Source organism: Petaurus breviceps, unplaced genomic scaffold, assembly GCF_028583685.1.
Source record: "Petaurus breviceps papuanus isolate PSGF00001 unplaced genomic scaffold, PetGlider_PUasm1.0 175, whole genome shotgun sequence".
Classification (NCBI taxonomy): domain Eukaryota; kingdom Metazoa; phylum Chordata; class Mammalia; order Diprotodontia; family Petauridae; genus Petaurus; species Petaurus breviceps.
The window spans coordinates 64,667,323-64,688,020 of NW_027185764.1; the positions used below are offsets into that span (position 1 = coordinate 64,667,323).

The following is a 20,698-nucleotide window of genomic DNA, read 5'->3' on the forward strand; positions in this document are numbered from 1 at the left end:
AAGAAGAAGAAGAAGAAGAAGAAGAAGAAGAAGAAGAAGAAGAAGAATGTGACTCTTGAATCTTGAAGAAACCAAGATGTTACCACACAGCGGGGGTGATGAGGGAGTGAATTCTAGGAATTTGGGACAACCAAGTCAGAACAGTAAATAGGCCACAGGAAGTATGTCAGTATGGCTAGATTATAGTGTATATGGAGAGGAGTAACATGTAAAAAGACTGGAAAAGTGGAAAGGAGCTTTAAATGCCAAGCAAAGGACTTTATTATTGATCCTAGAGTTAAACATGGACCTCTAAGGTTTTTTGATTAATGGGAAAGTGATGTAGTCAGACATACATTATAAGTAAATCCCTGGTGGGTATGTGAAGGATGGACTGGAGTAGAAGGGACTTGCTGAAGGGAGATCAGTTAAGAAGCTATTGCAATAGAGAAGGTAAGAGGCAATGAAAGACTGTATGTGTGTGTGTGTGTGTATGTGTGTGACTAAATGAATGAATATCAGTGCTGCAGACAGGTCAAGAAGGATGAGGACTGAGAACAGGCCATTAGATTGAGTAATTAAGAGATTATTGATAGATGACTTTTTTTTTTCTAGATGTTTGCCTGAGAAATGGAGGAAAGATATAAGAAAGTAGTAGGAACAGTGAGGTCTAGTGAGGGTTGGGGGTGGGGGAGTTAAAGGATAAGGACATGGAGAGATTCTGGGCATTTTTGTAGGCAACAGGGAAGGGACAAGAAGACAGAGATTAAATATCAGAGAGAAGGTATGATATAGGGAACAATCTACTGGCTGGAATCAAGGCTACTTGTAGAGATATTGGTCTTATGGAGAAGGGCCACATATTTGTCAAAGATAAGAGCAAAGGAGAAAATGGTAAAGGAGCATGTGAAGGGATTGAGAGGCTAGAGGAAGAAGTTATGAGCAGGGATGAAGAGAGAGCTTGTGGCATAAGCCTCATTTTTCTCTATAAAGTGTACCTCTCAGCTGAGAAGGTAAAGAAGCTGTGGGCTGGCCATAGGATAGCCAACCAGACAAAGGAACAAGAGACTCAGACTTGGTTTCCTGGAGCAAAAACCTTCACATCTCAAGACTTCTTTAGAGCACCATGCAGTGGTACCTGCATGGTACCTGCAGAGCTCTTAGGCCTTCTTGGGCCAAGCTGAGAGGCAGGGGATGTTGTTTGATAGCAGAGCAATGAGAAGGGCAAAGAATTACTTGAAGTAATCTTCCTGGACCTAGCATAGGAGTCCTATGCACAGCTGAGGAGCTGGAGCTGTAGTAGCAAGGGACAGAACCTCATGTAGACAGAGCCCAGTGTGGAAGAGCAGAACCAGATCTTGCCTTTCACTGAGACTGTGTTATGTGGTCTCTGCAAATCCTAGATAGAGGGATCTACTTTTAAGGGAGCACAAGTGCTTTTTTCCTAGTGGGAAAACCTCAACCCTACATTAAGTCAAGAAGACTGTAATGTTCTCTTGATGGGGCAGGAGGGCAGGGAGTAAGTCATAGATTCCAGCCCAATGAAAATACGCGGTGTGAATTCAAATAATACAACACTTCACTGGATTAATTATTCACACTCATCAGGATCTAGCTGCATTTCACATTTGCATTTATAGAGTTGCAGTAAGCCCAGACTTCTGGTCTAAAGGAACAAAGAAATGGAATTGTTTTATCTGTGATTAGCAGGCTGAGAATAGACTTTCTCTGCTTGGAACACCAGTTTTCTCTTTTACTACACCATACTTGTGATTCAGAAAGCTCTTGGGTCAAGAATGGCAGATGGTCACAATCTCACTACTTGAAGAACGTCTCCAAATACCAATGTCCAAAGAGCCTTTGGCTAGCCACATGTACACAGATGGCTGGATTCACTCCTGTGCCTTCAGTCTAAAAATAATAGGAAGGGCAAATTAACTCTAAGCTTCTCAAATTGTCTTCACAGGGGATAATGGAAACAGGATATTGGCTACTCTATGGACACAGAGCAAATAAAATCAGAAAACGTACCTGAACAAACTGTGGTGATAAATTAAGAAGTCTCATTTCCATAAGCCAGACTCACTGGCATAGAAAGAGGACTAGATTTGGAATCAAAAGACCTGGGTTTAAATAGCAAATCTGACATTGGGTATGTAACCAAGGGCAACTCATTTAACCTATCTGATCGGTGGTTACCTCATTTATAAAATGTTGATAATGATACTTGCATTAACAGTCTCATAAGATTATCTTGAGGAAAGTGCTTTGTAATTATGAAGTACTATGTAAATGAGTAATACTTATCATATCATATTATTGTATGATTAAGGCTTCTTTATCCTCCACATAGTTTTCTCTCAAGTGTTGTCCTCTTAACAAAGGAAAAACACGCATTTTCATGGAATTCTTTTTATTTTGCCTTTTTTTTTTGGAGGGGGGAAGGTAGGGCAATTGGGGTTAAGTGACTGGCCCAAGGTCACATGGCTGGGTTTTTTGGTGTTAAGTGTCTGAGGCTAGATTTGAACTCAGGTCCTCCTGACTGTAGGGCCAGTGCTCTATTCACTGTGCCACCTAGCTGCCCATTTTCATGGAATTCTTGAATGTAAGGCATGAAAGGGACACTGAAAACCATCCTATCAAACTGATCCTTTCCTCTTGCCTCAGGAAAGGAAGCAAGGGATGGAAAGAGCTCAGGACTTAAAAAGATCTGGCTTTGCACAAGGTGCGTGCTGGTAAATGTTTACTGGCTCTCAATAAAGCAGGAAAAACTTTTAAGTCTTTTGTGTATTATTAACATATGCTTAAGCATTTTCTTAAATATAGACAATCAATAAAGTGTCAGGTCTTAAATTGTAGTGTTTACCAACTTCTGAGGTGTAGATGCTAACACTGAGAATTTAATGATCAGCTTTCCGAAGCCTGTATGAGCTAACTCCAGCATAACCCTGGTCTGAGCCCTGCCTCTAATAAGTGGGAAGTGCATCAGTGGGTTTCATGAGCGGGTGTTAAGGAGGATAGCCACCCATAGGGTTACCCCTAGGACCCTGAAATTAGCAGTAGCCATTTCTCCAAGGAGCACACCTGATAGTCACAGTGACTTGGGTTCATGAGCCCTGAAGGGGGTGCTACACCTCAATATCAATGGACATCCCATTGAACATGGCTGACCTTGTTCCGGCCAACGACATTTGTGTTTCAGCATTTGATTAAACTGTTCAGCACTGAAAGGACTCAATGTGTCAAACCTTTGGTTGTCTCCTCCCAGGACAGTTACTGTAAAAGAACTAAAAAAAGATAAAAGGAAAGAATAGACAATTCTCTAAATGAATATGTCTGGGCTTGGAGGTGACCTTATGAGTCTAAAAGTTCTGGTAGTCCTGAGGCCAGTGAAAAGAGCTGACTGGTAACCTGGGGAGTTTTTCATTTTTCATTAGAGATGACCACTAACAAGAGGATAACAGGGAACTGGTTGAATAATGCAGAATTAAGGTCAAATATGACCATATCTATTCACCATTCTTCCCACTATATGTTCTGATTATGTTTAAATATTTGGGGTGTGCCAAAAGTCTTAAAGAACTTTAATAGCTTAAAATTGTACTAAAACTTTTGGGATATCTTGTCAAGTCACTTTTCAGTCATGTCTGACTGCCTAGGATTCCATTTGGGGTTTTCTTGGCAGAGATATTGAAGTGGTTTGCAATTTTCTTCTCATTTTACATATAAGGAACTGAGACTAACAGGGTTAAGTGGCTTGTCCAGAGTCACTAAACTAGTTAGTATCTGAGGCTGGATTTGAACTCATGAAGATGAGTCTTTCTGGTTCCAAGCCCAGTACTCTGTCTACTGAGTCATTTAGCTGCCCTTAGGATATCTTGTATGTCTGTAAATATGTCTCTGAAGAGATTTTTAAGAGTTGTTATTAGTTGTTACCAAATGCCATTTAAAGTCATTCTGTCAATGTACAATGGGAGTCTTTTGTGTCTATTAGTATTTCTTTTGTACCTAGGAAAAAAAATACCTGTCCCATATCTGATTTACACTGTGCATTGAGCACTTTTTTTTTTACCTTGGGGAAACCTAGATATCAGGCAACTATTAATTTTTTAAGAAGTTCCCTGTCCCAGGAGGTGAGGTGGTGAAGTGATTAGAGCACTGGCCCTGATGTCAGGAGGACCTGAGTTCAAACCCACCTCAGATACCTAACACTTACTAGCCCTGTGACCTTGGACAAGTTACTTAACCCTAATTGCCCCTCCAAAAAGCAAAAAAAAAAAAAAAAAAGAAGTTCCCTGTCCACCTTCCCCAAGGAAGGGGACTTTAAAAACTGAAATAGGTGAGTTCCCTCTCTTTAGAGTCCAGACTTCCCCAGGACTGAATATGGTGAGAGTCTTATGCCTGCCTGGATCCAGATGAGAGGGGTCCTTTTATGTAGAAGAGAGAATAGTGAGTGCCCCAGGTCTCTGGGCCTGGTAGTGCAATGTTAGACATATAGGAACAGGTTGCCTTCCTTTATTAGAAAGAACCTCCTTGAAGATAGACTTTCTAAAAAAAATTTTGTACCTGAAGTACTTACTGATGGCTTGGAGCATGAAACCCATTTCTCCCAATTTTTCCTTTGTCACTAGATCAGTTTTCTTTAAGATGAGCAATAGATTCCTATTTCCTCTACCCTGGGTAGTAACTACAAAACCTCTCCATTCTAAGAGATTCTTGCATCTGAAACTTCCAGAAGACCCTCTGAGGCCTCACTCATTTTTTTAAAGTTCTCCACCAAATCATTTTTTGAATCTTGATAATTATCTTGCAAGGTGGCTTTGATTTGAGCCCTGAGTTGAGATTCAGGCTCAGGTCCTTACTAGCTATGTGGTCAAGTCACTCAACCTCTGACTGCCTCAATTTCCTTATCTGTAAAATGGGGATAATCATAGCATCTTATGTTGCAGGGTTGTTGTGAGGATAAAATGAGATTATTGTATGACTTTAAATGCTATATAAATACTACCTATTATTATTATTATTGTTTCCTTCTCAGAATATCTGCTTTTGCTGGTTTTGTCTTTTTTCTTTAAATCTTTGCTTTGGTTCTTTCAATTTTTCTTCTCCCTACTAAGTTTCTTCTTTTTATTTTTTATCTTTTGCTTTTTTATGGAGGGGAGAAGGGAGGGCAATTGAGGTTAAGTGACTTGCCAAAGGTCACACGGCTAGATTTTTGGTGTGTGTGTGTTAAGTGTCTGAGGCTGGATTTGAAGTCAGGTCCTCCTGACCCCAGGGCCAGTGTTCTATTCACTGTGCCACCTAGCTGCCCCTAAATTTCTGCTTTTATTTAGCTGTTTGAACTGCTGTTTCCTTTGATTAGTTTCTGGATGAATAACACTTTTATTGGGAACATTTTTGGGAACTCCTAGGTCTTCCTTTGACCTTTTGTAAACATAATTCTTGCCTTATTTTCTGACTTGTTACATCTATGTGTGTCCTCCCTCCCCATTCTAAACTGCTTACAAAGGATCTGATGCTTACTCTTTTTTCTTTTTTAACTTAGGCCAATTCATAGGTAGCAACAGTAAGAGCAGCCCCTCTGTTCTCCCAGTTCAGATGTCTTGGACACAATGGGTGGCATTTTCACTACCACTCCTGATCAAAAACAAAGGCTTCAAAAGAGAAAAACAGATGTGGGAAGTGACCAACTGGTTAAGGTAAAGGACTTGGGGTTTAGATTTCTGGACGATGGCTTGAAAATCTAGAAATGACAGTTCCCTGGCCAGTGATGGAACATACCTGACAAGGGCTGGTAAAATATATATTTGCCTGCAAAACTAATCCAAAGGATTTTAAAATGAAAAGGAAAGAAGAAGGAGGAAACTGCCAAGATATATCTGCCAAACTGTACATCATAGAGAGTAGCAATGTTATAGAATAAGCAGTAGCAACAAAGATGCCCAGAAACCATCAGGGGAGGGAGGGTGCCAAGGCTGAAGTCACATACTGACATGCATAATATCTGCCTTCTAACCTTTTGTATGACTTCATTGCTATCTCAAACTCATAGTCAAGATATGTACAAGCCTTGATACGAATGATAACAGGAGCGAGAGTTGGGTGGGTGGGAGTGTCAATCTGTATATGAGAAATGGAAAATACATGAAAAGATTTTAGCTATAAATTATTGTTAAGGTCTGGGGTAATTGAACCACCACACTTAGACTCTCACATTATAATTCCAAATGTACTTATAGCTGAGATAAATATGGTACCTTAGAGAACAAAGATTGGAAAAGCAGCTGGATGTGACCAAGTATACACACAGGGGAGTTGGATTGGAGATAATACAATTGTGAGAGCACTGAAGGATATATTATTCATAAGGTGTTTGAAGGAGGGGAAGATGCCAAATGTATGGAAAAAAATCATGGACCTTATTAATACTGAAAGAAGGCGACAGAAAAACATCAGCAACAATTGACCTATGCCCCCACTTTCTTATCTATACAAAACACCTATGAGAATAATCTACACACACACATACACACACACACACACACACACACTAAGGGCATCCTTGATGAGTGTTTTGTTAAGTTGTGTCTGACTCTCTGATGACATTTGTGGTTTTCTTGGTAAAGATACTGGAGTGGTTTGCCATTTCCTTCTCTAATTCATTGTTTTACAGATGAGGAAACTAAGGCAAACAAGTTAAATGACTTGCTCAGGGTCACACAGATAGTCCGTGTCTGAGGCCAGATTTGAGCTCAGGTCTTCCTGACTTCAGGCCCTGTACTGCCCCATCTAGCTACCCTTGATGAGTATACAAGTAGGAAATAAGCAGGTTTTTACAAGTGATATTCCATAGTATACTACATTGTATCATCACACAATTGACTAAAAGACAATAGTGTGCTTAGCATTTGTTGATTATTTAAAAATCCAATTATATAAGGAAAAATTTTGTGTTGAAGACTCACTTTTAGCAAGGTGCTTTCCTTGCATAAATCAAAAAACTATTTGAAAGTGGTAACTCCAGAGATGATGCTTTCTAATGACCCCCTGATCATTACCATCAGATGAAAATAGGGTGGTGTATTCTCACTAAACACAGAGCATACAGTGGTTGGTAAGGGGTTGGGGGGATGCCAGGGGCAAGTCCCAGTGAATCTCATAGTATAAAGAAGTGGTAGGAAACAGGAGGAGCAGCAGGAGTATCAAGGTCACAGAATAAATGATGTCACGTCTAGCACATTTACTGATCTTTATTATAGATCGGTCTTTTATAGGAAGGTAGCTCTTGGGACATAACCCTATAGCACACAGCCTGTCCCAGGGCCTGAGTCAATACTGAGTCAATCAGTCATTACCATTCAGTCACTGTTTTCCAGTCTACCAACCAGAGAGTCTGTGTGTGTGTGAGTGTGTGTGTGTGTGTGAGTTTGTGTGTGTGAGTGTGTGTGTGTGTGTATAGAGAAGTGGGGGGTGGGGAATAATACTAAATCTTTGCTCCTTTAGAAGTCTCTGCTCATGGACTACCACAGTCTTTCACAGGGGCTGGCTAAGGATTCTCTCTCAACTTTATTCAGGAACTCAGGATTACCACCAAGTCAGTCAAAAAATTTCTTTTCTTTCAGAAAAATTCATACTCACTGTAGTTTTGAGGTAATTTTACTCTGTATAGTCAAAATCAAGGAACCTCCCAACACTTCCAAACTCGTGTCCCCCAAGGGCTCCTTGGGAAGGAGTTATCCAAATCATCCTGAGGGAAAAAAAGTCCTGCCAACTGAGGGAGACCTGAGTTTCCCTGTGATATATGGAATTCTCTAATGGAGCATAGATCTCGAGGTTCAGGAGATTCTACAAAGGGAATTGAAATAGGGCTGGAGGGAGTCAACAGGAACTTTGTCTAAAAGCAATCCATCCTCAATATTTAAGTTTTCTTGGATGAAAGTTCAAGAAACCACAGGAATGTAGAGCCTTCACTCTTTCTAGTGTACTGATTCATTATGGACATAGCTACTGGTAAGAGGGACTTCTAAGCCTCATGGTCAAGAGTAGGATGATGGAACTGTTGTCACAAAAATCCATGAAAGTGTTCAGCAGTGTCAGTTGCCTCAGGGTGATATGGGGGTGGGTAATGGAGAACCCAGTGGATGTGATGGCTGTTGGTCCAATTTTGAACCTTCTTCATGGTTAAGTATGCCTTGATCAGAAGCCATGGCTCAAGTAGAACCATAAAGAAGAAGGTCATTTTGTGAGAATTTTGATGGTAGATGCTAGCAGTGGTGGACTTGACTGGTATTAAAATGGCAAATCTTGAGTTTCAACTGCAGTAAAGGCAAAGTTATTACCTTGATTTAGGAAAGAGAAGAGGGGCAAAGCAGTCAATTTGCCAGTAAAAGGCAGGTCAAGGACAACTTAAGATTATGCCATATTGGTATTTCAGAGATGGATGCTCTGATTGGCAGAAAATCATTGTTGGACAGAAATATCTGCCTCCTCCTTAGCTTAGGGGGTTAATGGGTCCTAAGCCCACCAAAAACGATCTAGACATTAAAACTATAATTCTATATTTTTGAGCACCAATTTCAGTTCAGAAGAGGGCATGTGATATTTCTATTATGCACTGACATGCCCCACAAACAATTGTATAGGGGGGAGACATAAGCAAAATTCCTTCCTTGGTCTTGACTTCTAAGAGGAAAGCCTTTTGATTGTTGAGGACTTTTCCTTCTAGGCTATTGTGCAGGAATTATTATAGATGAAAGTCTTATCTGTCCCATTCCTCAAAATTCTCTCACATACCCCCCCCCCCCATATAACCTGTGGCTCAATCTCCTGTTAGTGCTTGCCAGGACCTCCAGACCTCAGGTTATCCCCCATTTCCAAACTGATAACCTCTGATACAGTTGCACATTCCTCTCTCACAGCTATTGGACCAATCAGCAAACCAGGCCAAATCACAGCCCTCAGGAATCACGTCCTTGTAGAAGGCACATTGAACCATCAAAGGAGGCAGGAAATAAGGGTTAGGACTAGAGGCCTCAGAACACTCAAGTGACCCAGGAAATCACTTCCATTTAACAAAGGAGGCTTCTTATATTGTGCTGTAAGAACAGGATGCTCTCAAATGCATCAGCCTATGTGAGCTGATGCAAAGTGAAATGTACTGTGTACAAAGTAACAGCAATATTGTAAGATGATCAACTGTGAATGACTTAGCTATTCTCAGCAACATAATGATTCAAGACAACTCTGAAAATGCTATCCATCCCCAGAGGGGGGAAAAAAACTGATGGTGTCTGAATACAGATTGAAGCATATTTTCTTTATTTTTCTTGAGGATTTTTTTTGTCTAGGTTTTCTTTCACAACATGACTAATATGGAAATGTTTTGCATAACTACATATGTATAACCTATATTGAATTGCTTGCCTTCTTAACGGGGGCCTGGGGGTAGAAGAAAGGGAGATAATTTAGAATTCAAAGTTTTAAAAATGAATGTTAAAAATTGTTTTTACATATAGCTAGGGAAAAATAAAATGCGAAATAAATTTTTAAAATTAAAAAAAAAAAACAATGGAGACATCTAGCAGAGCCAAGATGGTAGAGTAGCAGAAAGGATACAGCCAAACTCTCCCAACACAACTCCTTCACAAAGATTTAGAAAATGCACCAGGCCAAATCCTGATAGGGAAATTCATAAGAAAAATAATTCCATGTATGGTATGACTGATTGCAATGGTTCTATTGCTTATCTTGTGCTGGATGCTAACCCTTGCCTAATGCAGTTTAAAATTGCATTAGCTTTTATTTGGTCCACTATATTCCATTACTAACTCATATTTATCTTCACTAAAACCCTAAATCCTTTTCAAATACACAACCACCTTCTGTAGTCTTGTCTCTTCCATCTTGACCTTGTGAAGTTGATTTTTTGAACCAAATGTAGGACTTGACATTTATCTCTATTAAATATGACGTTCATCAGAGGCAGATCAGTATTCTAGCCTGTCAAGAATCTTGTTTGATTCTGATTCTGTCATCCATCCTATTTACTATTTCCCCAGTTTTGCTTTATTTGTGAATGGCTATGCCTTCTTTTCCCTTAGCCAAGCCAACTGGAAATAAAATGTTATTCAATCAGTTTCAAATCCTAACTAACTCTACCCATCGAGTCTATATCCTTCCATCTTACCCACAAGGATAATAAAAGAAAATATCAAATGCTTTCTTATAATCTGGGCAAATTATGTCTATCTCACATTCCTCTAATCTAGTTTTATCACCCCACTGAAAGCAGAAATTAAATCAAGCTGGCACAACCTATTCTTGATAAAGTCATGCTGACTATTTGTGGTCAACACATTCAGATTTTTACCTGAATAAACATGCCCACAAAGGAGCTGTGATTTCATCAATCTCCTCTGAATATGGAACTCCCTGTACCAGGGGTGGGGAACCTGTGACCTTGAAGCCACATGTGACATTCTGGGTCCTTGGGTGCAACCTTTTGACTGAGTCTAAGTTTTAAAGGAAAAAATTCCTTTTATTAAGGGGATTTGTTCCCTGAAGTTTGTTTTTGGTCAAAGGACTTCACTTCAGGACCTAGAGGGTCACATGTGCCCTTGAAGCTGCAGGTTCCCCACCCCTGTCCTATACCACGAAGACAGCAATCCAGCCTCATCTATGAGTTAGCAGAAGGATACCAAGGAATTGCCTGAGGCACATAGAGATTAAATAGCTTGCCCAGATTCACATAGCTAGCAAAGGTCAGAAGGGTCAAATTTGAACTCAGATCTTCCTGATTCCAAGCCTGTCATATTACATCCATAGAACCAGATTGCCTCTGTTCTCTAGTCAACCATCAAGGGAAGGGCTCCGGTTTCCTGTAGCACCTCTCCTGTCCTCCATAATTTTTCAAGCATTGCTACCATTGGCTCAGCAGTCACATTTGCCCCAGATTATAATTAGGCTGACCCTGATGACTTGAATGCATCAATGAACTTTATTGTCATCTTAATTATCTTGAGTTTCATCTCCTTGTGAGTAATTTCTTATTACATTTTGTCAAAATGTCAAGAATTGGATGAGGACTAGAGAGGGATGAGACCTATGATTTCTTTGGTATATGAAACTCCGATGAGAAGACCCCTTCTACCAGTACATACTAGTAGAGAGTTACCCAGAGTACTGAGAGGTTAAGCAGATTGTCCTGGGGTCAAACAGCCGGTATGTGTCCAGGGTGGTATCCATATTTACTACACCCTGCTGCCTCATAAATCAAAATCTGAATGTTAGAAAAGCTTTTGATAAAGTATTACATGGATTATATGATAGCAATCAGATGAATTCAGCAATGGATGAATAACGTTATTAAAAAGTAGTTGTTTGGGCTCAGATACTCAGCACCACACCCAGAAATAACTGGCCATGTAACCTTGAGCAAGTTACTTAACCCTGATTGCTTAAAAAAAAAAAAGTAGTTGTTAATGGTCCAGTGTCAGTATGGCAGGAGGTCTCCAGTAGAGGACCCCAGGGATACGTACAGGCTTGACCCTGTGCTACCTAATATTTTTCTCAGTGATTTGGATGAAGGCATAGATAGCACGCCCATTCAATTCACAAATGATACCAAGCTCGAAGCATGATTAACACTCTAGATGACAGAATCAGAAGCAAAAGAATCTCAACAGGCTAAAGCATTTGGCTAAATCAAGTAAGATGAAATTTAATAGGGGATAAGTGAAAAGTCTGATACTTGGGTACAGCAAATCAACTTCACAAATATAAGAATGGGAAGTATAGTTAGGCAGCAGTTGTTCAGGAAAAAAAAGATCTGGGAGTTTTAGTGGACTTCAAGCTCAATAAGAACAAACAATATGATGTGGCAGCCAAAAGAAAGAGCTCTTGGACTGCATTAGGAGGGATTTATCTTCCAGGAATAGTAGTCCCACTGTACTCTGCCCTCATCTGGCTTCATCTGGAATCTTGTTTTCAGTTCTGGGAACATTGTTTAAGAAAGACATTGAGAATCTGTAGTTTGTTCAGAGGAAGATAACAGGATGGTGAAGGGCTTTGACCCCGCATTACATGATGATTGGTTGAAAGAATTTGGGATACTTAAACTGGAGGAGTGAAGACTCAGGGGAATGTGGTGGCAGTCTTCAAGTATTTGAGTGGTTGTCATGCGGAAGAGAGATTCAATTTGTTTTGTCTGGCCTCAGAGAGCAGAATTAGGAGCCATGTGTGGACATTGCAAAGAAGCCAATTTAGGCTCAGAGTCAGAAAAAACTTCCTAAAAATTAGAGCTGTTCAAAAGTGGAATGGGTTTCCTAGAGGGATTATTAGATTACCACCCCTGAAGGTCTTTTAAAAAATGTATTTATTTTATTTTTATTTAATTTTAATGTCAATTTAATTGTGAAATAAAACAAGCATTTCTATAACATAGTAGAATAAAAAAAGATTGCACATGAAACTGCAAATCTATTCTATACAACTGGCTATTCCTTTTAAATCTATAATAAAATTATCATGTAACTTAATTTTTCCCCTTTTTTCTTCTCTCTCCTCTCCCCTTCCCTAGAGATAGTTACCTTAGGCCACAAATATATACATGTGTCTGTGTCTGTGTATGTATGTATATATACACACATATATGTATGGATACATGTACATGTGTACGCATATATGTAAAATTATTCTATACATGCTTCTATTTATCAGTTTTTTCTCTTGATTCAGATGCAGATAGCATCTTCCTTCATAGGTCCTTTGTAATTAATTTGGGTATTTATAATAGTCAAAATGACTTAATTGCTCAAGGTTGTTCTTAAAACAATATTGCTGTTTAATTATGCCCTGGAGGTCTTCCAGCAGAGCCTGGTAGATTATCGTTAAGATTCCTTTTGGGTATTAGTTAGACTAGATGGCTGCTTATGTCTCTTCCAATTCTTAAATCATGCTATCTTATTCCATTTCCTAAATCCTCCAGAGAAGACTTAGCCAACGTGGGGAAGGTCTTGTTTGAGTTCTTTGACATTTCATGGAAACCAGTATAATACTCAACCTGTCCATCTGTTATTCCTCACTGTTGTTACATGACTAAACTATTTCCTTTTTCAGTCATTTATGCTCTGCGTAATAACTTTAATCCCATATACAGGGCAAGTCACCATTGACAAAGTACTATAGCCTTCTTGTACTTATGAATTTTTCATTGCACTTTTTTTTTCCTGATCAACTAACTAGCATTTATGAATGCATTACTACGTGATTGGTATAGTACTAGGCACAGGGGCTGTAGCACCAACACAATATTCACAGCTCCCATAGCCACTGTAAATACTGCTCAATCACAAAATATAACAGACTGTCCATATAGAAGACAGAAGCAAAACATCTATTCAGACACCAGAAAACCAAATCCCCAAACCAGTAAGTTGATTCCATCATAGTAGCAAAGAAGTTAATAAGCCATAACAACACAGAGAGCCATAGCATCCTTTAGCTTTCCCACAAACCAACATTTACTCACAAGCTTAACTGTCTCCCTCAAGTGTGTCCTCTCCGCCCTCCAGTCTTTAACTGCTCTGACTCCCAGCTTCCTGTGGGTTCTACTCCACCTTTCATAAAACTCACACCACAGGCTCCATGTGATTACATTCAGCCTATTAGGGGGCAGGGTATATCTTCAAAGCAGGGAAGATCTTCAAATTGCCTTAGGCTTATTAAGGAGAGGGGAACATCTTCAAATTACCATTACTATTACAGAGACTGAACAAGACCAGTTCTTACAAGAGTGTACAGTGTTCTTTGCTGATGCAATCCCCATTCAGATTTTGGAGAATGTACAGGTATTGTTTCTGATCTGCTTACCATCTTTTCATTTGGCTGCCAAGTTGAATCTGAGAATGTTCACAAAAAGCACTAACCAGATGATTTGTACCTCTTTTTTCCATGCTGTGATCAAAAGAGGATATGCTGTCAGCCTCTGGGGTGGGGAAAGAGACCTTGATCCTTAATGTCACCACCTAGGCCCACTCATTGCTGTGAATGTAGGCCTCTGTTCTTTGCCTCTTTACGCTTGCTTTTTCATGCTCTTATGTGAGAGAGTATCAGACTAGGGTGTGACCTTATGAGCTTCAAAAGGTTGGCAGAGGGAGCTGGCAGAGATCTGGGAGTTGGAATTTATGCCAGATTTTACAGACAAATGAGCCTGGGGAGGAGTGGAGTCCCAAGGAATCTGCTTGACCCAGCTTGGAAGTAGACTAAAGGCAGCCACAACATGTTCACTGACTGTGACAGACTCTAAAGGGAACTTGATCTAGCTAACAGGTTGAAGAAAATGCCTTAAGGTTAAGCCCACTCTCCCCAGGAACAAAGGTGGTATAAAGAAGAATTTTTCCTTTGGCATTAGGGGGAAATGATTATATTCACACTTTTGGTATATCTTCTTAGCAAATATTCTTTTGTAAAAGCTACTTCATGTTAATTGGCTAAATGATAATGGGCAATCAAACGATATTGCTATTAGAAAGAACAAACCAGAACGGGGGTTCAGGCCAATGACAATAGAGAAGATAAGCTCCACCCCCCCCTCCCCCCCAGGAATACCTCTAGAGCCCTGAGCTGAGAAATGCAGCCTCTGACACTGGTACATAGTGTGTGTGACACACACATATACACACATACACGCACCCATATACACATGTATGTATATATGTGTATATATACTGATTAGACACTTGGTACATGTATGTGTATGTGTGTGTACACATATATACCCATAACTTCTGGTACTGGTGCATAATGTTTGTGTGTATACTGATCACATAATTAGTCAGTTTAGCCATATGTGTGTATATCTATCTATCTATCTATGTGTGTAAACATGTAAACACATGGGCATATATACAGGTATACATGTGTATATGCATGCTTGCCTATTGTGTATATATAGCTTCTGACATTGGTGCATAGTATGTGTGTGTGTATCAGACACCTGATCAATTTTAGCCCTACTCCCTCTATATATATCTGATTTTTTTCTCTCTCCTCTCTCTTTCTCTTCTCTCTCTCTCTCCTCTCTCTCTTTTTTCTCTCTCTCCCTCTCTCTTTCCTTCCCTTTCTCCCTCCCCCCCCACTTTCTCCCTTTTCTTCCCTGTAGCACCAATGCAATATTCACAGTGCCTATGGCAGCTATGAATATGCCAGCATAATTCTGAACCACAAAATATAACAGACTCTTAACATTTAAGAGAGAACAAAACATTTATTCAGATAGCAGAAAGTCAAATCCATCACAGCAACAAAGAAATTCATCATCCCCAAACCTTCGTCCTGCTAGGGCTTTTCCACAAATAAACACTTAAAGTTTGCTACCTGCTTCCTCTCTCTGCCTCCTCCTGTTCCACCCTTTCTGCTCCTCCCTATTCTGTTCTACCTAATCTACCTATTCAGCAAACTCCTCCCACCACAAGCTTCATGTGACTCAAACTCATGTGACTTAGGCTTCCATTTGACTTAAGTAGGTCACATAGGCCTATTAATGGATGGGAAAGATCTTCCCATTTATGTTACCATTATACCCCTCCCACCTTACATATATTTGAGATTTGGTTTCCCTATCTTACCTGGGCTGAAAGCACATTAACAGTACATTAACACACATTAACATTATAGGCTCAACCTCTCTGATTATTGGCTTGGATGCTGTGATCTTCTCTGTCACCATATTGGTGCTAGATTTAGTGTGGACCTCAATCAGTTTAAGCCTTACTGTATTTCAGAACTCCTGAAATCAAGGGATCCACCAGCCTCAACCTCCCCAGAGATCTGTTGGCCTGTCTTTTCTTCTTTACTACTAGTTACTAATCAGGCCCTCTCAATATCATCACACAATCCACTGCTACAATTATAGCCAACAGCCACTTCCAATAACCTTCTCAGAAAGGCTGTAAATTAGCCAAATTTTGCCTAAAACCAGGGGTGGGAAGGAAGGGTAGCACTAGGTCCCTGAATTTTAAGACATTCAGAGACCAAAGGAATCAATTAGATTTGAATTAGAAATGGAATAAGACCAAAATTATAAGTGATTAAAAAGACACTTCAGTGTCAAAAAAGGATCATGTAGGACTAGATATAGCTTTTCTGGGAGATATTTCCACATGCAAATTATCTAGTAATGCTGCAACAATGGTGCCCTAAAACATCTGAAGGAGAAATTAATCCTATCAAGGACTTAAGCCCAAAGTGAAATTGAGACAGGACTGTAGTGCCAACACAATATTCACAGCACTGGTGGCAACTATAAATATGCTGGCATAGTTCTCAAAAGCAAAATATAACAGACTTTCCACCTATAAGACAGAAGTAAAACATTTATTCAGACACCAGAAAACCAAATCTCAATACCAGAAAATCAAATCCATCATAGTAGCAAAGAAGTTAATACACCATAGCACAGCATGAAGCCACATCATCCTTTAACCTTCCCCCAAACCAACACTGACAAGTCCAGCTGTCTTCCTGGGTGTGTCCTCTCCTCCCTCCAGCTCTAATTGCTCTGAGCTTCCTGTGGGCTCTACCCTTCAGCAAACTCCTCCTATTACATGCTCCAGTGATTACATTTAGCCTATTAGGGGGCAGGGAAAATCTTCAAAGCAGAGAAGATCTTCACATTCCCATTATTATTAGAAAGACACACATTAGGTATTAAGCAAAGATGGAATAGGCCAGCAGGGAATCACCTTCATTAAGCCTGACAAGATCGTAAAGCCTCTGGTTGGGATCAGAGGTCATAGGACCTATTTCTGGAGGCAATAAGAAAACTTGAAAGTCTATACCAGGAAGAATAAATACAGTGAGGATATTTTGAAGGTGTTACATGGAGGTGGAGATATGAAGATCAAGGTTGGAAAGTTAGAAAAGGGAGAGGTAATTAGTACTCATTATCAGGTCCTCAGTACAATGCAAATGAGAGGGAACTTCAATTGTCTGTTTCTCTCCTCTCTGTTCCTCACCTGCTTGGGAAGCTTCATCCAGTCACTTATTAAATGATTGGAATTACCCAAGGCCTTTCCCACTACACTGCAAATAACGCATTCAATCACCTGAAAAGTCATTTTAGATAGCACTTAAAATATCTTTTTGTTGTGATGTGTGGGTTGGGAGAGTAAAGGGAGAGATAGGATGAGATTTTTAATCTTAGTTGATGCAATAAATAAGTAGCAGACTAATAAAATAAGACATAAAATCTAGGGGCCATTGGATGATCAATCAATACCATCTAATTGTCTAATACATATTGCAAATAACAAATAACGTGCCTACCAACAACAAGCTGAGCTGAGAGAGAACATGATATAAAGTCTGAAGAGCTCATATTATACCAAATAGACAATCTCAGAGAATATTTATTCTTTTAGTTTTACTTTTTTTTTCAATCCTTCACTAACTACTTACCTCCCTTAAGACATAACTTGCTTACATTGTGACTAATTTAATTCTTTATGCCATTCTACACCAAGGAGAAAATTAGAGATTTCACCAATACCCACCATATAGACTAAAAAACTACTTGGGCTACAGAGATGGAACCCAGCCTTTTTTTTTTTTAGACTGTGTTTCTGCATCTTGCCTAGGCTGGAAATACAGTACTCACTCCTGGACCTAGTAACACTCATAATCAGTATGAAAGCTTTGACCTGCATTATTTCTGACCTGAGCAAATTAATCCTTTCTTAAGTGTTGTCTTCCCATTAAAACATGAATTCCTTGAGATTAGGAATTGTTTTATTCATCTGTTTTTATTCCCAGCATTTAGGGCAGTCCTTTCCACTTGGTAAACACTTGATGAATTCTTTTTTCATTATTTGTTCAATCTGAAACCTGATAGACCTCCCTCTCTCCTCCTATGGGGCTCATCATATCAGACCCAGACTCAGTTTGGACACTGATTGACTTTAATCCCACTGCAACTTGGACTCTGAGCTCAAGAAGTCCACCAGCCTTAACCACCCCAGCAGCAGTAATTATATGTGTGTGCTACCATGCTTAACCCTGCAATTAATTTAAAAAACTACATAATGGCAATATGACCATTTGTTTTTTACTCAGTCCAAAAGAAATTCTTCAGAAGGCAGTTTCCTCAAAGCTATAGAGACGAAGAAACTAAAATGATTGTTTTCCTTCCCTTCCTCTGTACTCACAGGACTTCTAATCTTTACTGTTTCTAAATGACACATTTTCCCCCTTCCTTGCATCTCCTTTCATTAGGGCCAGCCTGGAGTGCCAACCATGGCTAAATAACCTGAGTGTCCCTCAAATCAGGGGCACTGAAAGCCATACCTGGAGAAACCGAAGCAGTAACAAATGTACTTTAGGAAAATGGGTTTAGGCAAAGTTTACAGATACCTTAAGACTGTCTTAGTATGCCTCTTCGGCCATAGTTCTTCCTATAGTTTCTCTTTTCCCTTGTTGGGGTCTTCTTTACCAGTCTAGTGGGTTTGAGGTAGATTCTCAGAGTCCAAATTTGTAATTCATTTATTATTAGTGATTGTGAGCACGAATTTCTTCTCTTAAGACCTGACTTCATATCATTTGATCATTTATCCATTGGGAATTGCTCTTCTATTTATGTATTTGCATTGCTTCCCTTATACTTTATATACCAGACCTTTATCAGAGAAATTTCCAAAAATATTTTTTGGCACTTAACTTTTTCAGCTCTAATTCTAACTGTGTTCCTTTTCTTTGCAAATTATCTTTTGAAGTTGCTCCACTGTGATCCTCTGTATCCCAGTTTGGTCAAGAACTCTTCCCCTTTCCATAGTTGTGAAAAATGTCTTTTTTACATTCTTTTCTAGTTTGTTTATGACATGATATTTCCTATCATGTATGCAATTGGAGCTTATTATGGTATATCATGTGAAATGGTTATCTAAGTCTAATTTCTCCCAGATTACTTTCATATATTCCCAGTAGTTTTTGTGGATCAATGAATCCTTGCTCTAGTAGTTGTTCTTGGGTTCAATAATATGCTGCTGTGTTCAATTACTTCTTTATCTCATGTACCTAATCTGTTCAGTTAATCAACTTTTCTATTTTTTTTTGGAGGTAGTTGGGGTTAAGTGACCTGTCCAGGGTCACACAGTTAGTAAATGTCTGAGGCCACATTGGAACTCAGGTCCTCCTGACTCCAGGGTTGGTACTCTATCCACTGTGCCACCTAACTGCCCAAACTTTTGTATTTTTTAAGGCAATATCAAATAGTTTAAAGATAACTGGCTTGTAGTATAACTTGAGATATGGAATTCCTAGCCCCTATTCCCTTTTACTATTTTAACAAATTATTTTCCTTGAGATTCTTGACTTTTCTTATTCTAAATGATTTTAAAATAGTTGTTTCTGATAATTTGATTGGTATGACACTAAACATATAAATTAATTTAGGTTGAATTGTCATTTTTATTATATTAACATGCTACAACCATAAGTAATTAATTCTTCTTTAATTCTTCCTTTCTAATTCCTATATTTGCTTTGGAAAGTGGGTTCCCAAATATCTTATAATTTCCTTGTAATTTTGAACAGAATTTCTTTGTCTCTCTCTGCTATATTGTAGGTAACATACAGAAACATTGATGATTTCTATAGGTTAATTTTCTATTTTGTTAAGGTTTATTTTATACTTTATTGTTACTATTTCCAATTTAATCTATAGGATTCCCTAGGTCAGAGGTGTTATGCATATGGGCTGTATGAACTCCTGAGTGTGGCCCAAACCATATTAAAATTAAAATGTATTTGAGAAGTATTTAACAAAACAAATAAAAATACAATAAAACATAAATCATATCAATATGTGGTTTTTAAAGTCAATATATGGCCTATGGGGATCCTTACGTACAGGTTAGTGGCTCCTATTACATTTGAGTTTGACACTACTACTCTTAATTGACTATCCCAGCATCTGCCAAAAGCAATAATTTTGTTTTGCTTTTTTTGACTGTACTTTATTCTCTCCACTTCCTTTTCTTATCTTATTGCTATAACTAGTATTTCTATAACTATTGGTAAGGGCAGCTAGGTAACACAGTAGATAAAGCACTGGCCTTTGGATATGGAAGGCTCATCTTTATGAGTTCAAATCCAGCCTCAGACACTATCTATGTGACCCTGGGCAGGTGACTTCATCCTGTTTGCTTCAGTTCCTCATCTGTAAAATGAGTTGGAGAAGGAAATGGAAAACCTCTCCAGTATCTTTGCCATCAAAACCCCGAATATGATCATGAAGAGTTGGACATCACTAAAAACTGACTGAGCAACAACAAAAATAAAGAGTAATGTTAACTGTGGACATCCTTGCTTTATCCCTAGTCTTATTGGAAAGGCCTTGACTGTTTTATCATTATAGATGATGCCAGTTTTTGGTTTTAGTTATTTATTGTCACCATTTTCCCCAACCTCTATAGTGTTTTAACAGAAAAGGATATATTACATTTTGCAATTAAAAAAACAAACATTTTTGTTATCTATTGATATAATCTTATGATTTTTGTTGTTTATTAAGTCAATACATTTTGTTAAATGTTAGTTTTTCTAACATTGAGCAGATCCTGCAATTCTACTATAAATCCAACCTGATTATAGTCTGTAATCTTTTCAGTGTGTTGCTTTAGTCTCTTTGATAATTCATTCGATGTTATTTTTATTGATTGTCATT

General features: G+C 38.9%; 1 long non-coding RNA gene across 2 annotated transcripts in view; it reads left to right on the top strand.

Moving 5' to 3' along the window:
- The window catches only part of LOC138159166 (uncharacterized), a 322,195-nt gene that overhangs the window by 266,442 nt on the left and 35,055 nt on the right, over positions 1–20,698 (top strand). The window contains exon 6 of one of the 2 annotated variants that reach the window (XR_011167827.1): positions 5,525–5,678. This is a non-coding gene — a long non-coding RNA (uncharacterized lncRNA). Of the gene's footprint in view, positions 1–1,945; positions 2,117–5,524; positions 5,679–20,698 lie in introns of those variants that run through there. The other variant, XR_011167830.1, reaches the window with a different exon arrangement.